A 23,644-nucleotide genomic window follows, 5' to 3' on the forward strand; every position below is an offset into this window, starting at 1 on the left:
ATCGGAACAGAACGGCGTTTTCCCATTGAAATCAATGGGGAGATGTTTGGAGGAGTTCTGCTTCCAATTTTTCGGGCGTTTACGGCCGTGTGAACATGCCCTAACAGTTAATGAAAACCCAAAATTTAGTCTCAGAAAATGTGAATATTGGGTAAAAGTTGAAGATTGTAGACGGAGGCCCCATGCACACGACCGTGAAAAAAGGACCCATTACCTTCCATTGAAAGAGAACACCTTTCCATATCGCTACGGATGAGCGTCCGTGCCGCAGAACTGTGCCGGGAATTATGGAGCATGTCCATTCTTGGTCCACAATTGCGGCACGGACTCCACCATAGAAGTCTATGGGGGAAGCCAAAATTGAGGCTGGCTACGGAGGTGCGTCCGCAAATACGGATAGCCATCTGCAAATACAGAAGTGTTGCTAAGCAACACAAAGGGGATTTCCCATTAACCAGGCCTCTTTTTTTGCGGATCCATATATACGGATGCACTACGGACTGTTCCATTCAGCAGAAATGGGTACTTTGCTGATAAGCAATACGGAACCGTATTTACGGTCAGTATTTGCGGATACGGTCGTGTGCATGAGGCTTAGGCCCCATGCACACGACCGTGCCCGCAATCACGGCCCGCGATTGCGGGCACGGCCGGCCGCTGCCTTACAGCCGCATTTTCGGGCCGTGCTCCCATACAAAGTATGGGAGCACGGCCCGCAAAATGCGAAAGAACGGACATGTTCCATAATTCCCGGAACATTTCCACGGCACTGACACCCTTCCGTAGTGCTACGGAAAGGTGTCAGTGTTCAATGAAAGTTTTTTGCTGTCGTGTGCATGGGGCCTTAAGGGTATGTTCACACAGAGTTCTTTGCAGGCAGAAAATTCTGCCTCAAAATTCTTTTGATCTGCCTGCACGCGGTTTGTCGTGTTTTTCGCACGCGGCCATTGAGCGCAGATGGGCAAAAACGCCGCGAAATACGCCGTTTCCATGTCAAAAAACGTAAAAAAAAAAACTGCGTGAACTGGGCCCTATGGTGTCACACTCTAATCACCTATTTAACGCAAAACACCTGCTTTTCTAAGCCTTTAAACCCTTAAGGCTATGTTTATACAGAGTTTTTTGACAAGTTTTTTGACGCGGAAACCGCGCCGCAAAACTCATCAAAAACGGCCCTAAAATGCCTCCCATTGATTTCAATGGGAGGCGGGGGCAGTTTTCTCCCGCGAGCGGTAAAACAGCCTCGCGGGAGAAAGAAGAGACACGCCCTATCTTCGGGCGTTCACGCCTCTGACCTCCCATTGACTTCAATGGGAGGCAGAGAAAGCGTATTTCGCAGCGTTTTATGCCCGCGGCGCTCAATGACCACGGGCGAAAAACGCTGCGAAAATCGGCGTGCAGGGAGAGGAAAATCTGCCTCAAACTTCCAAACGGAATTTTGAGGCAGAAATTCCGCCTGCAAAAAACTCTGTGTGAACATAGCCTAAGGCTTTATTCAGACGAACGTAAAATACGCGCGTGCAACGCGCGTGATTTTCACGTGCGTTGCCCGTAGCTATATTAGTCAATGGGGCCGTGCAGACATGGCAGCGTTTTTTGCGCAGCGTTGCTCCGTTGCCAAAAACTCACATGTCCGTTGATTCAGCGTTTTCAACGCATCACGCACCCATTGAAGTCAATGGGTGCGTGAAAACCACGCATGTCGCACGGAAGCACTTCTGTGCGAACTGCGTGTTTGCGCAACAGCTGTCAAAAGGATGAATGTAAACAGAAAAGCACCACGTGCTTTTCTGTTTCCGAACATCCAAACGGAGTGTCTTTGCGATTAGCGAACCCCGACAACCGAAGCTAACTTCACCGGGTTCGGCCAAACTCGTTTTCCGGTCCGCGACGTCGGGAGACATTCACTGTGCATGGTGCTGAAAGAGTTAAACTGTTTCAGCACCATGGACAGTGACTTGCGATCCCAAAATACATGAACCTGTAAAAAAAAACGAAGTTCTAACTTACCGATTACTCCTGTCTCCTTCCTGCAGTCCGACCTCCCGGGATGACACTTCAGTTCAAGTGACAGCTCCAGCCAATCACAGGCTGCAGCCAATCACAGGCTGCAGCGGTCACTTGGACTGCCGCGTCATCCAGGGAGGTGGTGCCCGATGTCAAGAGAGGCGCGTCACCAAGGACGCGTCACCAAGGACGCGTCACCAAGGCAACGGCCGGGAAGTTCTCGGTAAGTAGGAACTTTATCTTTTTTTTTACAGGTTTTTCGCTGTTGTGTTCGGCATTCACTGTCGAGGGTGCTGAAAGATTTAGCTCTTTCAGCACCTTGGACAGTGACGGGCGTCGACAAGCCTCATCTCTATGATGCCGGCTGCGCGAAAATCACGCAGCCGCGCATCAGACATGGATGACACACGCAGCTGTCAAATGGTTTTTGCGCACGCAAAACGCCGCGTTGTTTGCAAGCGCAAAAAACGCAACGCTCGTGTGAATCCAGCCTTAGGCTGGGTTCACACAACCTATTTTCAGACGTAAACGAGGCGTATTATGCCTCGATTTACGCCTGAAAATACGCCTCCAATACGTCGGCAAACATCTGCCCATTCATTTGAATGGGTTTGCCGACGTACTGTGCCGACGACCTGTAATTTACGCATCGTCGTTTGACAGCGGTCAACTGACGACGTGTAAAATGACTGCCTCGTCAAAGAAGTGCAGGACACTTCTTTGGACGTTTTTGGAGCCGTTTTCTCATAGACTCCAATGAAAACCGCTCCAAAAACGGACGTAAAAAACGCCGCGAAAAACGCGAGTTGCTCAAAAAACGTCTGAAAATCAGGGGCTGTTTTCCCTTGAAAACAGCTCTGTATTTTCAGACAATTTTGGTCACTACGTGTGCACACACCCTAACTCTCCAGGACATACTATTATGTCATGGTAACTGCATCGTTTTCGCTCCATGACATAATAGTAGGTCATGGATGAAACACCGCGCCGTTTGTGTTCATCAGCTGTGATAGCCTGCTGTTTCTGACAGCAGGCTATCACAGCTCAGTGTGCAAGGACTGATCGCGGTGGTCCCTGCCGATTAACACCTTAGAAGCCGCGTTCAATAGCAATTGCTATTAAACCATCGACGGCCCGCTACATGATAGCGGGCGGCGATGGCTTCTATGGCAACCGGAGTCCTAACAATGGACTCCGGCTATGCCATCTACGGAAGCCTAGTTGGGTCCCGACAAAGTCAGGACCCACTATGCCTGCTGTCAGAGAGTAGCTGACAGCTCTAATATACTGCACTAGGCATGTAGTGCAGTGTATTAGAATAGCGATCAGGGCCTCCTGCCATCAAGTTCCCACGTAGGACAAAACAAAAAAAAGTTAAAAAAAAGTTGCGTAAAAATAAAAAATAAAAGTTTTAAAGTAATAAAAGTACTTCCCTTATCAGTCCTTTTTTATTAAAAAAACAAATTAACTATACATAATTGGTATCGCCGCGTCCGTAACGGCCTGAACTACAAAAGTATTTTGTTATTTATCCCGATCGGTGGTGAACGCGTTAAAATAATAATAATAAATCATACAGATTTCTTGATGGAAAAATAAAAAAGTTATGGCTCTTAGAATAAGGTGACACAAAAAGTAAATTATTTTTTTATAAAAGATATTTTATTGTGCAAATGCCATAAGACATAAAAAAAATTATAAACATCGGGTATCGCCATAATCATATCGACCCGCAGAATAAAGTGAACATGTCATTTATAGCGCACGGTGAACACTGTAAAAAAAAAAGAAAGGAATAAAGAACTATAGTAGAATTGCTGTTTTTTTTAGTGACCACGCCTCTAAAAAATAGAATAAAAATTGATCAAAAAGTCACATGCACCCCATGATAACTGCAATTAATTCCTCAAGGGGTCTAGTTTCCAAAATGGGGTCACTTTTAAGGGGTTTCCGCTGTACTGGTACCTCAGAAGCTCTGCAAATATGATATAGTGCTCAGAAACCAATCCAGCAAAATCTACACGTCACATAGCACTCCTGCCTTTCTGAGCTCAGATAAGTTCCTTGAGGGTGGAGTTTGCCAAATAGGGTCACTTTTGGGGTTTTTCCACTGTTTTGGCACCACAAGGCCTCTTCAAACCGGATGTGGTGCCTAATAAAAAGGAGGCCTCAACATCCCCTAGGTGCTCCTTTGCTTCGGAGGCCGGTGTTTCAGTCCATTACCGCACTAGGGCCACATGTGGGATATTTCTCAAAACTGCAGAATCTGGGCAATAAATATGGAGTAGCGTTTCTCTGGTAAAACCTTCTGTTTTACAGAAATAAAATTGAATATTATGGATTTTCTGACAAAAAAATAAAATTTGTACATTTCACCTCTACTTTGCTTTACATTCCTGTGAAACACCTAGAGGGCTAATAAACTTTATAAATGCTGTTTTAAATACTTTGTGGGGTCTAGTTGCTAAAATTGGGTATTTTATGGGGGTTTCTAATATATATTCCCCTCAATACCACTGCAGAACTGAACTGGTACCTAAAAAAAAAAAAAAGAGCAAGGCAAGCGTAATCTCGTTTTAAATGACAGGTTACATCGTAATCTTGCGAGTTTACGCTTGCCTTGCTGTAAATATCACACAGACGCTACAGAAGGGTCAGGATTGTGAATACACATCACGTCCTGGCTGGAGGTAATGTATATTCATTGTCAGGACACTGAAGTAACGTTAGTGTGTGTGTGTGTGTGTGTGTGTGTGTGTGGCTTCACATAGTGATATAGCTATATCGCTATGTGCTGTGTAAATTAATGGGGAGAAGTGTATGACGCTGATTGGTCACTGATTGGTCAGCGTCATACACTCCTCTGTACAACGCCCAGTTGGTCATATTGTAAAACACGCCCAGTTGTCCATTAAGAAACTCATTAGCATAAAGCTAATATAGGTCATAACTCCGTCAAAAATGATTGTTTTTCTAAATAAAAAACACTGCTGTAATCTACATTACAGCGCTGATCACATCATGGACAATATAGGCCACTTATAATGTGGTGACAGAGTCTCTTTAAGGCCAAAACTAGGCTGCAGACTGGTCTGTTGCTCAAGGGTCCAAATTCCTGTTTTCAACTGAAAGTATATTTTGCATTTCATTGGGAAATCCAGGTCCCGGAGTCTGGAGGAAGAGTGGAGAGGCATCAATCCAAGTTACCTGCGGTCCAGTGTGAAGTTTCCACAGTCAGTGATGGTTTGGGGGCCATGTCATCTGCTGGTGTTGGTCCACTGTGTTATATCAAGTCCGGAGTCAACGCAGCCGTCTACCAGGAAATTTTAGAGCACTTCATGCTTCCCTCTGCTGACAAGCTTTATGGACATGCTGATTTCATTTTCCAGCAGGACTTGGCACCTGCCCACACTGCCAAAAGTACCAACACCTGGTTTAATAACCACAGTATCACTGTGCTTGATTGGCCAGCAAACTCGCCTGATCTAAACCCCATAGAGAATCTATGGTGTATTGTCAAGAGGAAGATGAGACACCAGACCCAACAATGCAGACGAGCTGAAGGCCACTATCAAAGCAACCTGGGCTTCCATAACACCTCAGCAGTGCCACAGGCTGATCGCCTCCATGCCACACCGCATTGATGCAGTAATTCATGCAAAAGGAGCCCCAACCAAGTATTGAGGGCATATACTGTACATAGTTTTCAGTAGTCCAACATTTCCGTATTAAAAATCATTTTAGAAATTGGGCTTATATAATATTCTAATTTTCTGACACTAAATTTGGGGTTTTCATTAACTGTTAATCATAATCATCAACATTAGGGTATGTGCACACGTAGTGTTTTCAGACGTATTTTGGGACGTATATGCCTCGAAAAACACCTGAAAAACGGAAGCAGAACGCCTACAAATACAGCGTTCTGTTCCCACGGGGCGTTTTTTTTACGCCTCGTTTTCCAAAAACGGCACGTAAAAAGATGCCCACAAAAAAGAAGTGCATCTCACTTCTTGGAACGTTTTTGGAGCTGTTTTTCATTGACTCTATAGAAAAACAGCTCCAAAAACGCAGCGAAAAACACGACTTTGATTAAAAAACGCCTGGAAATCAGGAACTGTTTTCCCTTCAAAACAGCTCCGTATTTTCAGACGTTTTTTGCCAAGCATGTGAACATATCCTTAAAAGGAAAAATGCTGGAAATAGATCACTCTGTGTGTAATGAATCTATATAATATATGAGCTTCACTATTTGAATTGAATTACTGAAATAAATTCACTTTTTGATGATATTATTCTTTAAGGAATAGTACATATATATATATATACACATACATATATATACATCTACAGGGTGGGCCATTTATATGGATACACCTAAATAAAATGGGAATGGTTGGTGATATTAACTTCCTGTTTGTGGCACATTAGTATATGGGAGGGGGGAAACTTTTCAAGCTGGGTGTTGACCATGGCGGCAATTTTGTATCCAACTTTAGTTTTTTCAATGGGAAGAGGGTCATGTGACACATCAAACTTATCGAGAATTTCACAAGAAAAACAATGGTGTGCTTGGTTTTAACGTTACTTTATTCTTTCATGAGTTATTTACAAGCTTCTCTTTGTTTACAGCCATTGACATGTCGCAGAGGTTAACACGTGAGGCGCGGATAGAAATTGTGTTGATGTCTGGTGAACGCAGTACCCGGGTCATTGCAGCAGATTTCAATGCAAAACACCCTACGAGACCACCCATCTCCCATGCTACAGTTTGCAAACTGCTTGCCAAGTTTCGTGAAACTGGTTCAGTGTTGGATTTGCCCAAATGTGGACGCATGAAAACTGTCACTAATGAAGAAACATCAGTGGCTGTCCTAGCTTCATTCAGCAAGAGCCCACAGCGTAGCACTCGCCGCATGTCACTGGAGAGTGGCATCAGTCGAACATCCCTTCGGCGGATATTAGCTACTCACAAATGGCACCCTTACAAATTCCAGCTGCTGCAGCATCTCAACGAGGATGACCCAGATCGGCGCACTGAATTTGCAGAATGGGCAAAACAAAAATTGGAACAGGACCCTCAGTTTACACAGAACATTTTTTCAGTGATGAGGCAAACTTTTATGTGAATGGTGAAGTTAACAAGCAAAACCACCGCTATTGGTCTGACACTAACCCACATTGGATAGATCCCTCCAAGACTGTTGGAACACAAAAATTGATGGTATGGTGTGGTATATGGGGTACAAAGATAGTGGGGCCATTCTTCATCAATGGAAACCTCAAGGCCACGGGATATCTGAAATTGCTACATGATGATGTGTTTCCCTCTTTATGCACTGAAGCTGGCACGGTCCCTGAGTTTTTCCAGCAAGATGGTGCACCACCACATTATGGGTGTCAGGTCCGAGCATTCCTAGATGAACAGTTTCCTGGAAAGTGGATTGGTCGTCGTGGGCCAGTTGAATGGCCCCCTATGTCTCCCGATCTGACCCCCTTAGACTTTTATCTTTGGGGTCATCTGAAGGCAATTGTCTATGCTGTGAAGATACGAGATGTGCAGCAACTGAAACTACGGATACTGGAAGCCTGTGCTAGCATTTCTTCTGCGGTGTTGCTATCAGTGTGTGAAGAATGGGAGAAGAGGGTTGCATTGACAATCCAACACAATGGGCAGCACTTTGAACACATTTTATAAGTGGTCAGAAACTTGTAAATAACTCATGAAAGAATAAAGTAATGTTAAAACCAAGCACACCATTGTTTTTCTTGTGAAATTCTCGATAAGTTTGATGTGTCACATGACCCTCTTCCCATTGAAAAAACTAAAGTTGGATACAAAATGGCCGACTTCAAAATGGCCGCCATGGTCAAAACCCAGCTTGAAAAGTTTCCCCCCTCCCATATACTAATGTGCCACAAACAGGAAGTTAATATCACCAACCATTCCCTTTTTATTTAGGTGTATCCATATAAATGGCCCACCCTGTATTATATATATATATATATATATATATATATATATATATATATATATATATATATATATATATATTGTATAAGTGCAGCTACTGGACAGTGCAGAAACTAAGGTTTTAAGCAGCCAGGGAACATGTACAGCAGAGAGGGTTTTCTCTGCTGTTGCTTGGGTGTAAGGCCTGGGATAGGGCCTGGTTTGCTGGAGTATGAAGGAGAAGGGCGGGCTTCCACTCCATACAGGCAGTCCATGTCTTGGGCTGTCTGATAAGCCTAGTTAGGCTTCACCTGAGACGGCTCTTTAATTGAGGTGTGTGCTGTTCACACAGGGCTCTCAGTCTGGGGAAGACAGGCATGCTAGCCTGTGAGAGTCACCAATGTGTAAGGTAAAGCTGCCTATGTATGTTTTGAGGTACTGGGTACAAGGCTCAGTGTCTCGTAGTGAGGGACACTGAATGTGTTAGTTAGAGGCTGGACGGCCTAGGGTTTATTTTGTGTGTTTTTTGTTGTAACCCCGCTTGCTGTGTTGAAGACAATAAAGCTAGCTGCGGCTGGTTTAAACCTTTATTCAAGGAGTTTGAGTGAACTTTCTATGTGTGTCAACCATAGATGGCGATTCTGTGAGCTAAATTTACCCCAAGTTGTCACAATATATAGCACTCAGGGCAGCGGTCCCCAACCTTTTTTTGCACCAAGGATCAGTTTCATGCAAGAAATTTTTTCAGGGACCGGCGGTTTGCGGTGGGGGTTAGGGTCACTTCACACGTTGCATAAATACAGCGGATTTTCCACAACGGAATGAGTTGTGGAAGATCCGCAGCATAATACAGTAGCAGCAAAGTGGAGGAGATAGAACAAATCTCATCAACACGCTGCATAAATAGCGAGCGGAATAAGGGTATGTGCACACACACTAATTACGTCCGTAATTGACGGACGTATTTCGGCCGCAAGTAGTGGACCGAACACAGTGCAGGGAGCCGGGCTCCAAGCATCATACTTATGTACGATACTAGGAGTCCCTGCCTCTCCGTGGAACTACTGTCCCGTACTGAAAACATGATTACAGTACGGGACAGTTGTCCTGCAGCGAGGAAGGGACTCCTAGCATCGTATATAACTATGATGCTAGGAGCCCGGCTCCCTGCACTGAGTTCGGTCCGGTACTTGCAGCCAAAATACGTCCGTCAATTACGGACGTAATTAGTGTGTGTGTGCACATACCCTAACAGCTCAGAAATTAACCTACGGTGCAGTTTTATTCCACAGCATGTCAATTGTATTTGTGTAAACGCTGCTTATTTGTTGCAAGTTTTCCCTATTGAATTCAATGGGGAGGTAAAACCCACAACAAATAGCAGGTGTTGCTTTTATTGCAGCGGAATCGCAGCAATCCCGCCGCAAAAACGCAACAAAAAAAAATAAAAATCTATATTCACTGACCCAGAAGTCTGTGTTCTTCCTCCAGGCCAGTCACATGGGATGAAACATCATCCCAGGACGCCAGCCTGGATGACGTTAGAGGGCCGGCCTCCTGGGATGACGTTTCATCCCATGTGACGCCCGCTGCAGCCAATCACAAGCTGCAGCAGTCTCCTGGGCTAAAACCTCATCCCAGGAGGCTGGCCTGCTAAATGCTCAGCAGTTTAACGCAGCGGACATTCTGGGCGAAAAACTGCACCACAGTTTGGTGAGGTTTTCCGCCCGAATTCCTTGCGGCCACCGGGGCAGATACCGCGGCCTGGTAGCAAAGGATCCGTGGCCCAGTATTGGTCCGCGGCCCGATGGTTGGGGGATCACTGCTCTAGGGCATACCGTTCGACATATACACGAAAAATTGCAATACACAAGCAAATATGGTACCACATCAAGGGTCCTCCTCCATATCACATCAGATGGCTCGTATTAGCCAATAGAAGCTCACAGGTTCTTCATTCTTAGCCTCACTGACATACACACAGTTTTACACCAGGTTCCCATAACAACCCAGCAATTTTGTTTTACACCAGGTTTCAGTAACAATCCAGCCATCTTTCCTTACTCGCCGTGAATGGACTGTGCCTATACTGGATTTTAGCATTCTCATAAATCATGCCTCCAAAAAGGAACCCTGCACGTGGACGAAAGACTCCTGCAGCAAAGCGCATGGCTGCTGCTTGATCTGCTGTAACCTCTCAACAGACCCATGCCCGTCTCTAAGCTGGCAAGATACGTCACAGCCAACAGCAAGCTGCTGAAACTCCCCAGCAGACTGAGGCACGACTGCAGTCTCAAAAAGGTCAAAGTGCACACCGTCGAAAATAGTCGGCAGGTTGTGCACATGGCCGATGTTGATATTGACAACAGATTTGTCGTCCCATATTCGCCACTTCTGTGTGTATTTTGTAGTAAAAGGTTTACTTTATTTGATATGTTGGCTTCATATCAGTAGGAAACAACGTTTTTAACACACACGCAAATAAATAGACCCGTGCGAAGCCAGGTAGGTTATAAAACTCTGCAGGTAGGTTATAAAATGAAAATGTTTAGCCATGACTAATCCTCTTTAAGGCTCTGCCATTCGGTGCCTCCGTCAGGGGTTCCGTTACTTTTTATTCTTGATGTGAAAATGACGGAAACAGAACAGCGATAGACCACATTGAAAGTTATTAGGGTCCGTCGGTCATGCGACAGATTCAGCACACAGTCATGGCTTCCGTTATAAACGAAAGACATGACCACACAGTGAACACAGTTGACAATTGGCTGTAATGTTTAGACTTGGACTTAATCCATGCGTAACTATATTCTATATACACCGTAGGGATGCACGATGCATCGAAACTTCGATACTGTTTCGATATCGTGCATCCCCAAACGGTTCAATACTGCTATTTCATGTATTTCGATACTTAGCTGTGCAGCCGCACAGCTCAGTATAGTAACACATGAATGTATGAGGGCGGGGCTGCGGCTGTGTGATACAGCCATTGCCCCGCTCCTGAGTCCTGACGTGCGCGCCGTCAGGATGATGCGATGCGGCAAGCGCTGCAATAATGAGCGGCGGCACCGAAGACAGAACATGGCGGGCGCACTACAAAACACCCCCATGTTCTGTCCTCAGTGCCTGAACCGCTGCTCATTACTGCAGCGCCGGCCGCATCTCCTCAGGCTGACCGCGCGCGCACTTCCTGTCAGGAGCGGGGCAATGACTGTATTAAACAGCCGCGGCCCCGCTCTATAACGGCGGAGATCAGAGAAATCTTTCATCTCCGCCGCTATTCCCGTGAATGCTGCCATCAAAGCTGACTGCAGCATTCAAGAGGAAGTGAGAAGGGGGGATGCCCCTTGGATCGCGTCACAGGAATCCCTGTGATGCGATTGAGGGACAAACCATATATGGGCAGACAGCCCAGTGTCCATTGAAGGACCCCAGGGCTGTCCTACCATATTTATTGTTGTTAGGGCACACTTAGGTATGTCCTAACAACTGCCGGTGTACTATCAGTACACAGGCGAATGTACTGGCATATAGATATGTCAGTACATTAAAGTTTAAAAATAAAGTAAAAACAAAGTAATGTTAAATTTAAAAAAATACACACACCTTTTTTTTTACAATAAACATTAAAATAAGTCTCAATACATAAAATATTCACACATTCACTATTGGTGCGGCCTTAATAACCTGCACAACAATCTTTTTGCATCATTTATGATCTGTACGCTGTAAAAAAATAAAATAAACACGGCTTTCTATCACTTATTAATGTGAGGCGCGAGGTGTGATGAATTTAACCTCCATGTGCCTCACATTAATAGTAATTAACCCCATCATGTACCTTACACATTAACCCATTATGACTGGGAAACATGATGGGCTTAATTACTATTAATGTGAAGCACATTCAAAAGTCATCACACCTGACATCAGAAAACGGAAGAACTTTTTTTTTTATTACTGTTGGCAAAGTATCGAAATCGATACCGATACTTCGTTTAGTATTGCGAAGTCCAAATTCTGGTATCGTGACATCCCTAATACACCGTGCATGAATAATTCACATCATTGAGAATATCCTTCAGTATTCTATGAAGATTGGAAAGCCTCCAGTGACTCCTGATAAATGACTTAGCTTTTTGCCTTAGAAATACATTCCACTAGTGCACTGGAGCATTGTTTTGAGAAGAAAATATAGGATTATTTACGATCAACTGTCTATTGAAGCGGATTTGTAACCCTAAACAAAGTAGTAGCTTGTAAATATATGCAGTGCCCACAAAACAGGATATTTCTGCCTCAGACTCCAGCTCACAGCTTCACATTTACAATTGATCATCAGAAGAATAACTTACGCCCTACAACTTGACTAGTGTTTTCCCGGCAAGATCTACATTTTTATCTTTTGCACAACTCTATTTTGTTCTTGCTGATTGAAACAGAGCCACTAAGGCCCCGTTCACACGTGTCAGAATCAGATGACAATCCTCATCCCATACATGTTAATGGGGTTTCCGCAACCCCATTCACATGCTACGGAAAATTTCCGGGAAAAAAAAAAAAATCTGCTGCGGAAATAATTATCAGGTTACTTATTCCACACAAAAAAAGCTAAGGATTAGCCCCTTTGAATGACAATAGGGCTAAGCTTTGTGTGGATCTGCTGTACACTAATCCGAGTGTGAAGGCCCTTTTACACAAGCCAATGATGGGGCAAACAAGCGTTCATATGACCGCTCATTCCCGATCATTGCCCTGTGTAGTCAGGGCAACGATCAGCCGATGAACAAGCAAATGCTCATTCATCGTCTGATTGTATTGTTTATGCAGCACAAGCGTTGTCGGCAGAACATCTGCAGGTGTAAACAGGGAGTTTTGCTGCCGACATGATGGAAAGGCATGGGGACGAGCGATCGTAGTAACAATCGCTCGTCCCCATACTTTACTGATCAAACCTCCTTGTGAACGGAGCAAACAAGTGCCAATCAACGAGCGGTCTCGTTAATCGGCACTCGTTCCCACGGCCCATATTAGCTGGTGTAAAAGGTCCCTAAAACTCGGATTTCTCCTGCAGAAATACATGTCAAATTTGAATGGCAATTTTATCGGGGCCTTGGGGATACTCAAGGCTTCCCTCTTATTTTACCACCTAGCTCGCTAGTTCTGGAGTGGGAACTATGAAAGGCCTTCCGAGGGCTCTATAGTGGATGCTCTAAGCACTAGAACTCTTTTAGGTGCCCTTTTTGGGTACTTTCACATGCATATTTTGGCCAGTTGTTCTATTGTGGATAAGGGAATTTAATACAATTCCAACTATTTGAGTGCAGTTTTAAGGGCATGCTGTTTTTTGGGGGGGTTTTCTAACCCCTTCAGGACTGAACCTGTTTTGGCCTTGAGGACGAAGCCGATTTTTTTCAAATCGCACGTGTTCCTTCATGTGGTAGAATCACTTGGATAGGTAAAAGCATTCCCAAGTTATTAAGATTGTTTTCTCATGACATATTGTACTTTGTTAGTGAAAAAATATGGTCGATAAATTAAATATTTATTTGTAAAAAATATAGAGAAAATTTGCAAATATTAGCATTTTTCTAAATTTAAATGTACCTGCGTGTAAAACAGATCGTAATACCACACAAAATAGTTACTATTTCACATATCCCATATGTCAACTTTACCTTTTATTTTTCTAGGAAGTTACAATGCTTAGAACTTTCGCAACAATTTCTCACATTTTCAAGAAACATTCAAATTGCTATTTTTTCAGGGACCAGTTCAGTTCTGAAGTGGCTTTGAGAGGGCCTTATATATTACAAAGTCCCCATATATCACCCTATTTTGAAAATTGCACCCCTCAAAGTATTCAAAACAGCATTCAGAAAGCGTTTTAACCCTTTATGTGTTTCACAGGAATTAAAGCAAAGTAGAGGTGACATTTACAAATTTCATTTTTGCCAAAATTAATTTGTAATAAAAAAAAATCTTTAGAGGCTCTGTCACCACATTCTAAGTGTCCTATATTGTACATGATGTGATCGGCGCTGTAATGTAGATAACAGCAGTGTTTTTTATTTAGAAAAACGATCATTTTTGACGGAGTTATGACATATATTAGCTTTATGCTAATGAGTTTCTCAATTGTCAAAAGGGGGTGTTTTACTTTTTGACCAATCAGCATCATACACTTCTCTCCATTCATTTACACTGCACATAGCGATATAGCTATATCGCTATGTGCGGCCACATAAACACACTATAACGTTACTGCAGTGTCCTGATAATGAATATACATTACCTCCAGCCAGGACGTGATGTGTATTCAGAATCCTGTCACTTCTGTAGCGTCTCTGTGATATTTACAGCAAGGCAAGCGTAATCTCGTTTGAAATGACAGGTTACATTGTAATCTCACGAGATTACGCTTGCTGTGCTGTAGTGTCGGGATTGTATTAGCGAAGTGTCAGGATTCTGAATACACATCACGTCCTGGCTGGAGGTAATGTATATTCATGGTCATAACACTGCAGTAACATTATAGTGTGTTTATGTGGCTGCACATAGCGATGTAGCTATAATCGCTATCTGCAGTGTAAATGAATGGAGAGAAGTGTATGACGCTGATTGGTCAGCGTCATACAATTCTGTACACAATGTCCACTTGGTCAAAAAGTAAAACACACTCAGTTGTCCATTAAGAAACTCATGAGCATAAAGCTAAAATAGGTCATAACTCCGTCAAAAATAATAGTTTTTCTAAATAAAAAACACTGCTGTAATCTACATTACAGCGCCAATCATATTATGTAGAAGATAGGCCACTTATATTCTGGTGACAGAGCCTCTTTAACACAGAAAGTTTTACCAGAAAAACACAACTCAATATTTATTGCCCAGATACTGCAGATTTTAGTAATATCTCACATGTGGCCCTAATGTGCTAATGGACTGAAACACCGGCCTCAGAAGCAAAGGAGCACCTAGTGGATTTTCGGGCCTCCTTTTTTTTAGAATATATTTTAGGCACCATGTCAGGTTTGAAAAGGTTTTGTGGTGCCAAAACAGTAAAAAACAAAAAAGTGACCCTATTTTGGAAACTACACCATTCAATGAATTTATCTAGTGGTATAGTTAGCATTTTGACCCCACAGCTACATTTATTTGAATTAGTCTGTGAAGATAAAAATCTACTTTTTTTCTGAAAAAACTTAAGAGATGCTTACAAGGAATAAAGGAGAACAAACACCCTAGCATTTGTAAAGCAATTTTTCCTGATTACGGAAATACCCCATATGTGGTAATAATTTGCTGTTTGGACCCACAGCAGGGCTCAGAAGAGAAGGAGCGTCATTTGGATTTTGGAGCGCTGATTTTGCTGGAATCGTTTTTGGTGCCATGTCTCGTTTGCAATGCACTGGAGGGACCAAAACAGTGGAAACCTCCCAAAAGTGACCCCATTTTGGAAACTACACCCCTCAAGGAATTTTGACCCCGCAGTTTTTTTGCTGAATTCATTCGAATTAGTCTGTGAAGATGAAAATCTACTTTTATTCTGAAAAAACATAGAAATTTTTATAAGGAATAAAGGCACCCCAACATTTGTAAAGCAATTTTTCCTGAGTATGGCAATACCCCATATGTGGTCATAAATGTTTTTTTATTAGAAATTAATTAACCCTTTCCAAACTGATCCATTTTTTGCTTTTTATTTTTCGTTTTTCTCTCCCCGCTTTCCAAGAGCCATAACTTTTTTATTTTTCCCTCAATAGAGTGTTGTAGAGGGCCTATTTTTTGCAGGAGGAGTTGTAGTTTCTATTGACACCATTTAAAGTACCATTTAATTTACTGGGAAACTGAAAATAAAAAACTCCTTGCAGGCTGAAATTGGAAAAAAAAACTGATTCCTCCATTGTTTTTTGGGTTTCGTTTTTACATCTTTCACCATGCAGTAAAAACGTCAACTTAAATTTTTTCTGCGACTCAATACAATTATAGTGATACCAAATTTTATATTATTTTAATATTTTACTACTTTTACAAAGTAAAAACTATTTGTTAAAAAAAAATATTTTTTTGTTTCACCACATTCCGAGGCATAACTTTTTTAATTTTTTAGTCGATTGAGAGGTGTGAGGGTTTATTTTTTGCGGAACGTGCTGTCGTTTTTATTGGTATCATTTTTTCGTACATACAACTTCTTGAGCACTCTTCATTATATTTTTTTAGATCTAAGGTGACAAAAAAACTGCGATCTTGGCATTTTAAATTCTTTATTCTTTACGGCGTTCACCGTGCGAGCTAAATAATGGAATATTGTAATAGTTTGGACTTTTACGGACGCGACCATACCAATTTTCTGTATTTTTTTTATTTTCTACATTACTTTAGAGAAAAAAAATGGGAAAAGGTGTTTTTTTCGGACTTTAAATATTTATTTTACTTTTTTTCACTAATAGTAAATATACTTATTTTTTTTACACATTTTATTAGTCCCCCTAGGGTACTTGAATATATCCCACATGTGGTCCTAGTGCGGTAAAGGACCGAAACACAGACCTCAGAAGCAAAGGAACACCTAGTGGATTTTGGGGCCTCTATTTTATTAGAATATATTTTAGGCACCATGTCAGGTTTGAAGAGGTCTTGTGGTGCCAAAACAGTGGAAACCCCCCAAAAGTGACCCCATCTTGGAGACTACACCCCTCAAGGAATTTTTCTAGGGGTATAGTTAGCATTTTTAGCCCACAGGTTTTTTGCTAAATTTATTGGAACTGGTCTGTGAAAATGAAAATCTACTTTTTTTCTGGAAAAACATACGATGTTTTAGATTTTACAAGGAATAAAGGAGAAAAAGCACCACAACATTTGTAAAGCAATGTCTCCCGATTACAGCAATACCCCATATGTAGTAATAAACTGCTGTTTGGACCCACGGCAGGGCTCAGAAGGAAACGAGGACCATTTGGATTTTGAAGCGCAGATTTTGCTGGAATGGTTTTCGGTGCCATGTCGTGTTTGCAAAGCCTTGGAGGGATCATAACAGTGGAAACTCCCCAAAAGTGACCCCATTTTGGAAACTACACCCCTCAAGGAATTTTTCTAGGGGTATAGTTAGCATTTTGACCCTACACGGTTTTTGCTGAATTTATGGGATTTATGCCATGAAATTGAAAATCTAATTTTTTTCTAATAAAATGTAGTTTTAGCTCAGATTTTTTCATTTTTACAACAGATAAAGGAGAAAAAACACCCCAATATTTGTAAAGCAAACTCTTCTGAGCACAGCAATACCCCATATGTGGTAATAAACTGCTGTTTGGACACATGGCGGAAGTTAGAAAGGACGGAGCGCCATTTGACTTTTGGAGCTCAAGTTTTGCTGGAATGGTTTGCGGCCCCATGTCACATTTGCAAAGCCACTGAGGGGCCAAAATAGTGCAAACCCGGCAAAAGTGACCCCATTTGGGAAACTATACCCCTCGTGGAATTTATCTAGCGGTATAGTGAGCATTTTGACCCCACAGTTTTTTTGCTGAATTATTGGGATTATGCAGTGAAAATGAAAATCTACATTCTTTCCACTAAAATGTTGAATTGTTTTCATTTTGACAAGGAATAAAGGAGAAAAAGCGCCCCAACAATTGTAAACCAATTTCTCCCGAGTACGGCAATACCCTATATGTGGTTATAAACTGCTGCTTGGATACACCGCAGGGCTCAGAATGGCAGGAGTGCTACATGGCATGTAGATTTTGGTTGTTTTTTGGGCACCATGTCGCATTTGCAGAGCCCCTGAGGTACCCGTACAGTAGAAACCCCTGAGAAGTGAATCCATTTTGGAAACTTTACCCTTCAGGGTAATCATCTAGGGGTGTACTGAGCATTTTGATCCCACAGGTGTTTCATAGATTGTATTAGAATCAGGCAGTGAAAATGAAAAAAATAATTTTTTCACAAAAATATGTAGTTTTGCACCCAATTTTTTTCCCCACAAGGGGTAATAGGAGAAAAAACAACACATAATTTGTTACCCAATTTCTCCCGAGTACGGCAATACCCAATGTGTGGCCCTAAACTGCTATTTGGGCACATGGCAGAGCTCAAAATGGAAGGAGTGCCATGTGGCTTTTAGAGGACAGATTTTGCTGGACTGGTGTAGGGGCGCCATGTCGCATTTGCAGAGCTTCCTTAGGTACCAGAGTAGAGTATAAAACCATGAGAAGTGACCCCATTTTGTAAACTACACCCCTCAAGGTATTTATCATTTGCCTGGATATATGACAGGGCTTAGGAGGGAAAGGCGCATGTGAGATCTATTATGGTGATTTTCGCAGCATTAGCCCACAATGGCAGGGCTCTGGGGTCAAATAGGAAAACAAACCCCCAAGTAGTGACCCCCATTTTGGAAACTGCACCCCTCAAGGCATTTTGACCACACTGGTTTTTTTTTTTCTATTAGAAATGAATGCTCAGTAGATGGTGCAAAGTGAAAATTGCAAATTTCCACAGGTATGTGCCATTTTAGTGCACAATATTTTGTGCCCAGTTCGTGCCACTGAAGACAAATACCTCAAACTGTTAAGCGGGTTCTCCCGGGTATGGCGATGCCATATATGTGGACGTACACTGCTGCTTGGGCACGCTGCAGGGCTCAGAAGGGAGGGCGCGCCATTTGGCTTTTGGAGCGTGGATTTTGCTCGCTAGTTGTTCTGTTTGGGGTATTGCTGGTATTTGAGATTATGATGTGGGGGAATATGTAATCTGCGCGGAGTACGTCAGGGTATAATAAGAGGGTATAATAATGGTGTAAATAAATAATAATCCGCAGACATATGGCCGGTGTCGCACTGAGAAATGGCGCCCGATCTTATCCGCTTTTGGACACTTTGCACATTTTGCATCGCCATATTCTGAGAGCCAAAACGTCTTTATGTTTTCTCCCCCGGAGCTGTGTGAGGGCTTATTTGTTGCGGGACAATCTGTAGATTTCATTGGCACCATTTTGGGGTACATGCGATTTTTTGATCACTTTGTATTTCATTTTTTTGGCAAGCAAGGTGACCAAAAGCCTGCAATTCTGATGTTTTTTATTATTTATTTTTTTACGGCGTTCGCCATGCGCTATGAATGACAATTTTACGTTATTCTGGGGGTCGGTACGATTACGGTGATACCATATGTATATCGTTTTTCTTATGTTGTACAGCGTTTGCGCAATAAAATCACTTTTGTTTCAAATAATAAATTTTTGGTGTCACCATATTCTTAGAGCGATAACTTTTTTCTTTTTCCGTCAAAAAAGCTGCGGGAGGGCTTGTTTTTTGCGGGACGGGCTGCAGTTTTTAATGGTATAATTTTGGGGTACATGCAACTTTTAGATCCCTTTTTTTATTCTGTTTTGCGAGGGGTAGTGACTAACAAACAGCGATTCTGGAATAGTTTTTTGTTTAATTTTTTTTACGGTGTTCACCGTACGGGTAAAATAGCGTGATATTTTTATAGTTTGGGTCGTTACGGACGCGGGGATACCACATATGTGTACTTTTTTTATGTTTTTTGGTTTTTCCTATAATAAAAAAGACTTATTATAGGAAAAAAGGCTGTTATAGTGTTTTTTAACATGAAAAGTATTTTTTTTGACTTTTTTACAACATTTTTATTAACTTGTTTTAACTTTTTTTTTTTGTCCCACTAGGGAACTTGAAGGCATGAAGCCCTGATCGCTATTCTAATACACTGCACTACCTACATAGTGCAGTGTATTAGAGCTGTCAGCTATTCACTGACAGCAAGCCTATTAGGCTTCGCCTCCCGGCGGGGCCTAATAGGCTTCCGTACTAGGAAGCGATTGTTAGGCTATGGTTGCCATAGCAACCATCGGAACCTTCGCGGGTGCCGATGGTTGTTATTAGCAATCAAAGGGTACGATCTAAGGGGTTAATCGGCCGGATCGGAGCCTTGCTCCGGTCCTGGCCGTTAGGGCACGATGTCAGCTGTGACAAACCGCTGACACCCGCGCCCGTGGCAACCATCGTGGTTGCCGACAGGCTACAAGCCACTTCGATGCATCGATCACGTTGATCGATGCATCGAAGGGGTTAATCGGCCGGATCGGAGCCTAGCTCCAGTCCTGGCCGTTGCAGAGGGGTGCCGGACATCTGATTCCCGGCGGTGATAACGCTGGCTCAGCTTCTGAGCCAGCGTCATCACATACCCACGTCATAGAGCTGTGATTGGTCAGTCTGCTTTGACTGACCAATCACAGCGATCGCCGGCAGGAGACCGCTGTGAATGGTCCCCTGCCGTCTTACTGTGCCGGTCAACTGTAATAAACAGTTGACGGCACAGTTCTGTCACCTTGTCCTTTGACAGGGTGACAGTTTTTAGCCAGGACGCACCGGTACGTCCCTGTGGCTTAAAGCACTTCAATGCAGGACGTACCGGTACGTCCTGGTGCGCTAAGGGGTTTGCAGTTTGTAGAGGACACAACATTCGTGCGAACATCGGGTTATTGACATCGGGTTTCAGGTCATGACTTGCACACGTCATTACATTGGTAGCGGTGGGCATGGTGTGCAGCGCTGTCCCATATTGATAAAGCATGTGCAGTGCCGTGCCCAGTGTTTTTCAATGCGGATGGATGTGTCAGGTCACATGCCATCCAGGCGGTATTAAACAAGGAGACGGGGCTTTACAAATAATGTCTGTCGCTGATCTGCTAACAGTTTATTAGTAGGAGGCTTATAATACCGTTTTTTGCACATCCCTGGAAATAATCATAAAGTGCCCAACATATACACTTTATGGACAAAAGTTTTGGGACACCTACACATTACACCTACAGGAGCTTGTATAACCTATTTGTACATCCAGGGAAGAAATCTTTCACATATTCAGTCAGGAAAGATTAAAGTACAACCAAGTAAAGACTTGGTGCATTGACCTATTAAATTGTTAATATAGCCTACAGATAACGTCAATTAACACAAGATCTTTTAGAAAAATACAAAATATACTTCATTGATTACATGTATTAAGCAAACAGATTAAAAATGAATCATACAATGCAATGCCAAGGTTTCTTTCAGGGCAAGGATATGAAAAAATGTATAATGTATAAACCACAAAGTGAATGTCAGAGAACATGCAAAATTATTATGGGCAGAATCCCCATGCATATATTTAAAGAAGGCCGGGGCCAAATGTGGAATTATTATCAAAGACAGCAAAAAATGTCTAAATGGCGTAGAGTTATAAAATTCAAGGTAACCTGACATATCTGAGTGGCAATGTTAGCAATGTTACCTAACCAAATTCTTGCTCCTGCACCGTGGAGACATGAAACCCGATGCACGTTTCGGCGGGATGCCTGCGTCCGGGAACCCCGCAGCGGAAAGTCAAATGGAAACCTTAGCTTCCGTTTGCATCACCATTGATATCAGTCGACTGCGCTATTGATTCCATCCTCAAAACGGAAACCTGCCGGAACGGTGACAAACGTAAACCATTAGCAATGTTTCCTTCACCATTGATATCAATGGTGATGCAAATGGAAGCTAAGGTTTCCATTTGACTTTCCGTTGAGGGGTTCCACAACGGAAACCTCAGACGGAACCTCTGAACAGAGAGTGAACGCTGATGTGAACCGGCCTTTACCGTGTAAACAGGGGATGTGCTGCCGACAATGACGCAAATTGTATGGGGATGACGGATTTTATTTGTCCTTATACAGTTGAATGATTGCTCCATTGTGGATCCGTGCTTGTTTACTGGCATGTATCTGCCCATGTAAATGGGCCCTTTTTACTGTAAACTCTTAGGCCTTATTCACACGGACGTGTCCGTTTTGCGTGCGCAAATAACGCTGCGTTTTGCACGCGCAAAAGGTCCGTGTGGCATCAGCATATGGTGCGTGGCTGCGTGATTTTCATTATGACACTTTGAATGAAAACAGAAAAGCACCTCGTGCTTTTCTGTTTGTAAACATAAAAACATTATTTTTACTACTGTTGCGGGAATCACACGTGGCACCCGGAAGTGCTTCCGTGTGTCGTGCGCGATTTGCATGCACCCATTGACATCAATGGGTGCGTGATGCGCGAAACACAGGCAAGTATAGGACATGTCGTGAGTTTTACGCAGCGCACATACGCTGCTTGAAAATCACTGACAGTCTGAACGGCCCCACTTACATAGGTCCGTGCGACGCGCGTGAAAATCACTCGTGTAGCACGGACGTATAACACGTTTGTGTGAATAAGGCTTTATGTGCAGGGACCTATGTCCTTTGGTCTCCTTGTGTATTTTTTTTTTTTTATTACTTGTTATTTTACTTGGGACCCACGTTCACCAATACGCACCTAATCAAACATTTATGGCATATATGGTAGATATTTCATAAATATTTATAATGGGAATACATTTTAACCCTTTCCTATCACTAATCTGTAGATTTACGTCGGAAAAGGGTCTTATATCGCGCCCGCTCACTCGCGAGATCACGCTGTAAATGACAGGTTAGGGTACGTGCACACGATAACTGAAATTACGGAGCTGTTTTCAGGAGAAAACAGCTCCTGAATTTCAGACGTAATTGCATGTACTCGCGTTTTGAGGGGCGTCTTTTACGGACGTAATTTGGAGCTGTTCTTCATTGGAGTCAATGAAAAACGGCTCCAATTACGTCCCAAGAAGTGCCCTGCACTTCTTTTGACGAGCCGTCATTTTACGTGCCATATTTTTACAGTGACGTGTAAAATGACAGGTCGTCGGCACAGTACATCGTAAAGCCCATTGAAAGTAATTGAAAGTTTGCCGACGTATTGGAGCCCGTTTTTCAGACGTAATTCGAGGCGTAAAACGCCTCCATTACATCTGAAGATAGGTCCTGTGAACCCAGCCTTACAGCGAGATTATGCTTGCTGTGCTGTAAGTACCACAGAAACGTTAACGAAGCATCGGGATTGTGAATAGACATCACGTCCTGGCTGGAGGTGATGTCTATTCAGTGTCTAAACACTTCAGTAACATTAATGTGTCAGTATAAGGGCTTATTCAGACGAACGTATAATATGTCCGTGCAACGCGCGTGATTTTCACGCGCGTCGCACGAACCTATGTTAGTAAATGGGGCCGTTCAGACTGGCAGCGATTTTCACGCAGCGTATGTCCGCTGCGTAAAACTCATGACATGTCCTATATTTGCCCGTTTTTCACGCATCACGCACCCATTGAAGTCAATGGGTGCGTGAAAACTGTGCACGGCACACGGACGCACTTCCCTGTGCTGCGCGCTACAGTAATCAAAACTATGAATGAAAACAGAAAAGATCCACATGTTTTCGGTTTACAAACATAAAAACAGAGTGTCATAATGATGGCGGCTCCGCGAAAATCACGCAGCCACGCATCATATGGTGATGATACTCTGAGCTTTTATGGACCTTTTGCACGCGCAAAACGCCGCATTTTTTGCGCGTGCTTGTGTGAACCCGGCCTAAGACAGCACATACTGATCTAGCACGATCCATATGCGCTGACTAAATGAATGGAAAGAAGTGTATCACGCTGATTGGTCACTGATTGGTCAGCGTCATACACTCTTCTGTACAACGCCGACTTGGACAATAGTAAAAACACGCCCAGTTGTCCATTAAGAAAGTAATTAGCATAAAGCTAAAATCG

The 23,644-nt window shown here is 42.9% G+C and overlaps 1 protein-coding gene across 5 annotated transcripts in view; it reads right to left on the reverse strand.

Moving 5' to 3' along the window:
- Positions 1-23,644, reverse strand: part of TBL1XR1 (TBL1X/Y related 1) — a 137,212-nt gene that overhangs the window by 90,412 nt on the left and 23,156 nt on the right. The window contains exon 1 of one of the 5 annotated variants that reach the window (XM_075861637.1): positions 21,266-21,283. The exons of the other annotated variants lie outside the window; for them this stretch is intronic. The gene's annotated coding sequence lies outside the window, so the exon portion shown is untranslated. Of the gene's footprint in view, positions 1-21,265; positions 21,284-23,644 lie in introns of those variants that run through there. 5 annotated transcript variants of the gene reach the window in all.

The sequence above is a fragment of the Rhinoderma darwinii genome, chromosome 4 (assembly GCF_050947455.1).
Source record: "Rhinoderma darwinii isolate aRhiDar2 chromosome 4, aRhiDar2.hap1, whole genome shotgun sequence".
Taxonomy (NCBI): Eukaryota; Metazoa; Chordata; class Amphibia; order Anura; family Rhinodermatidae; genus Rhinoderma; species Rhinoderma darwinii.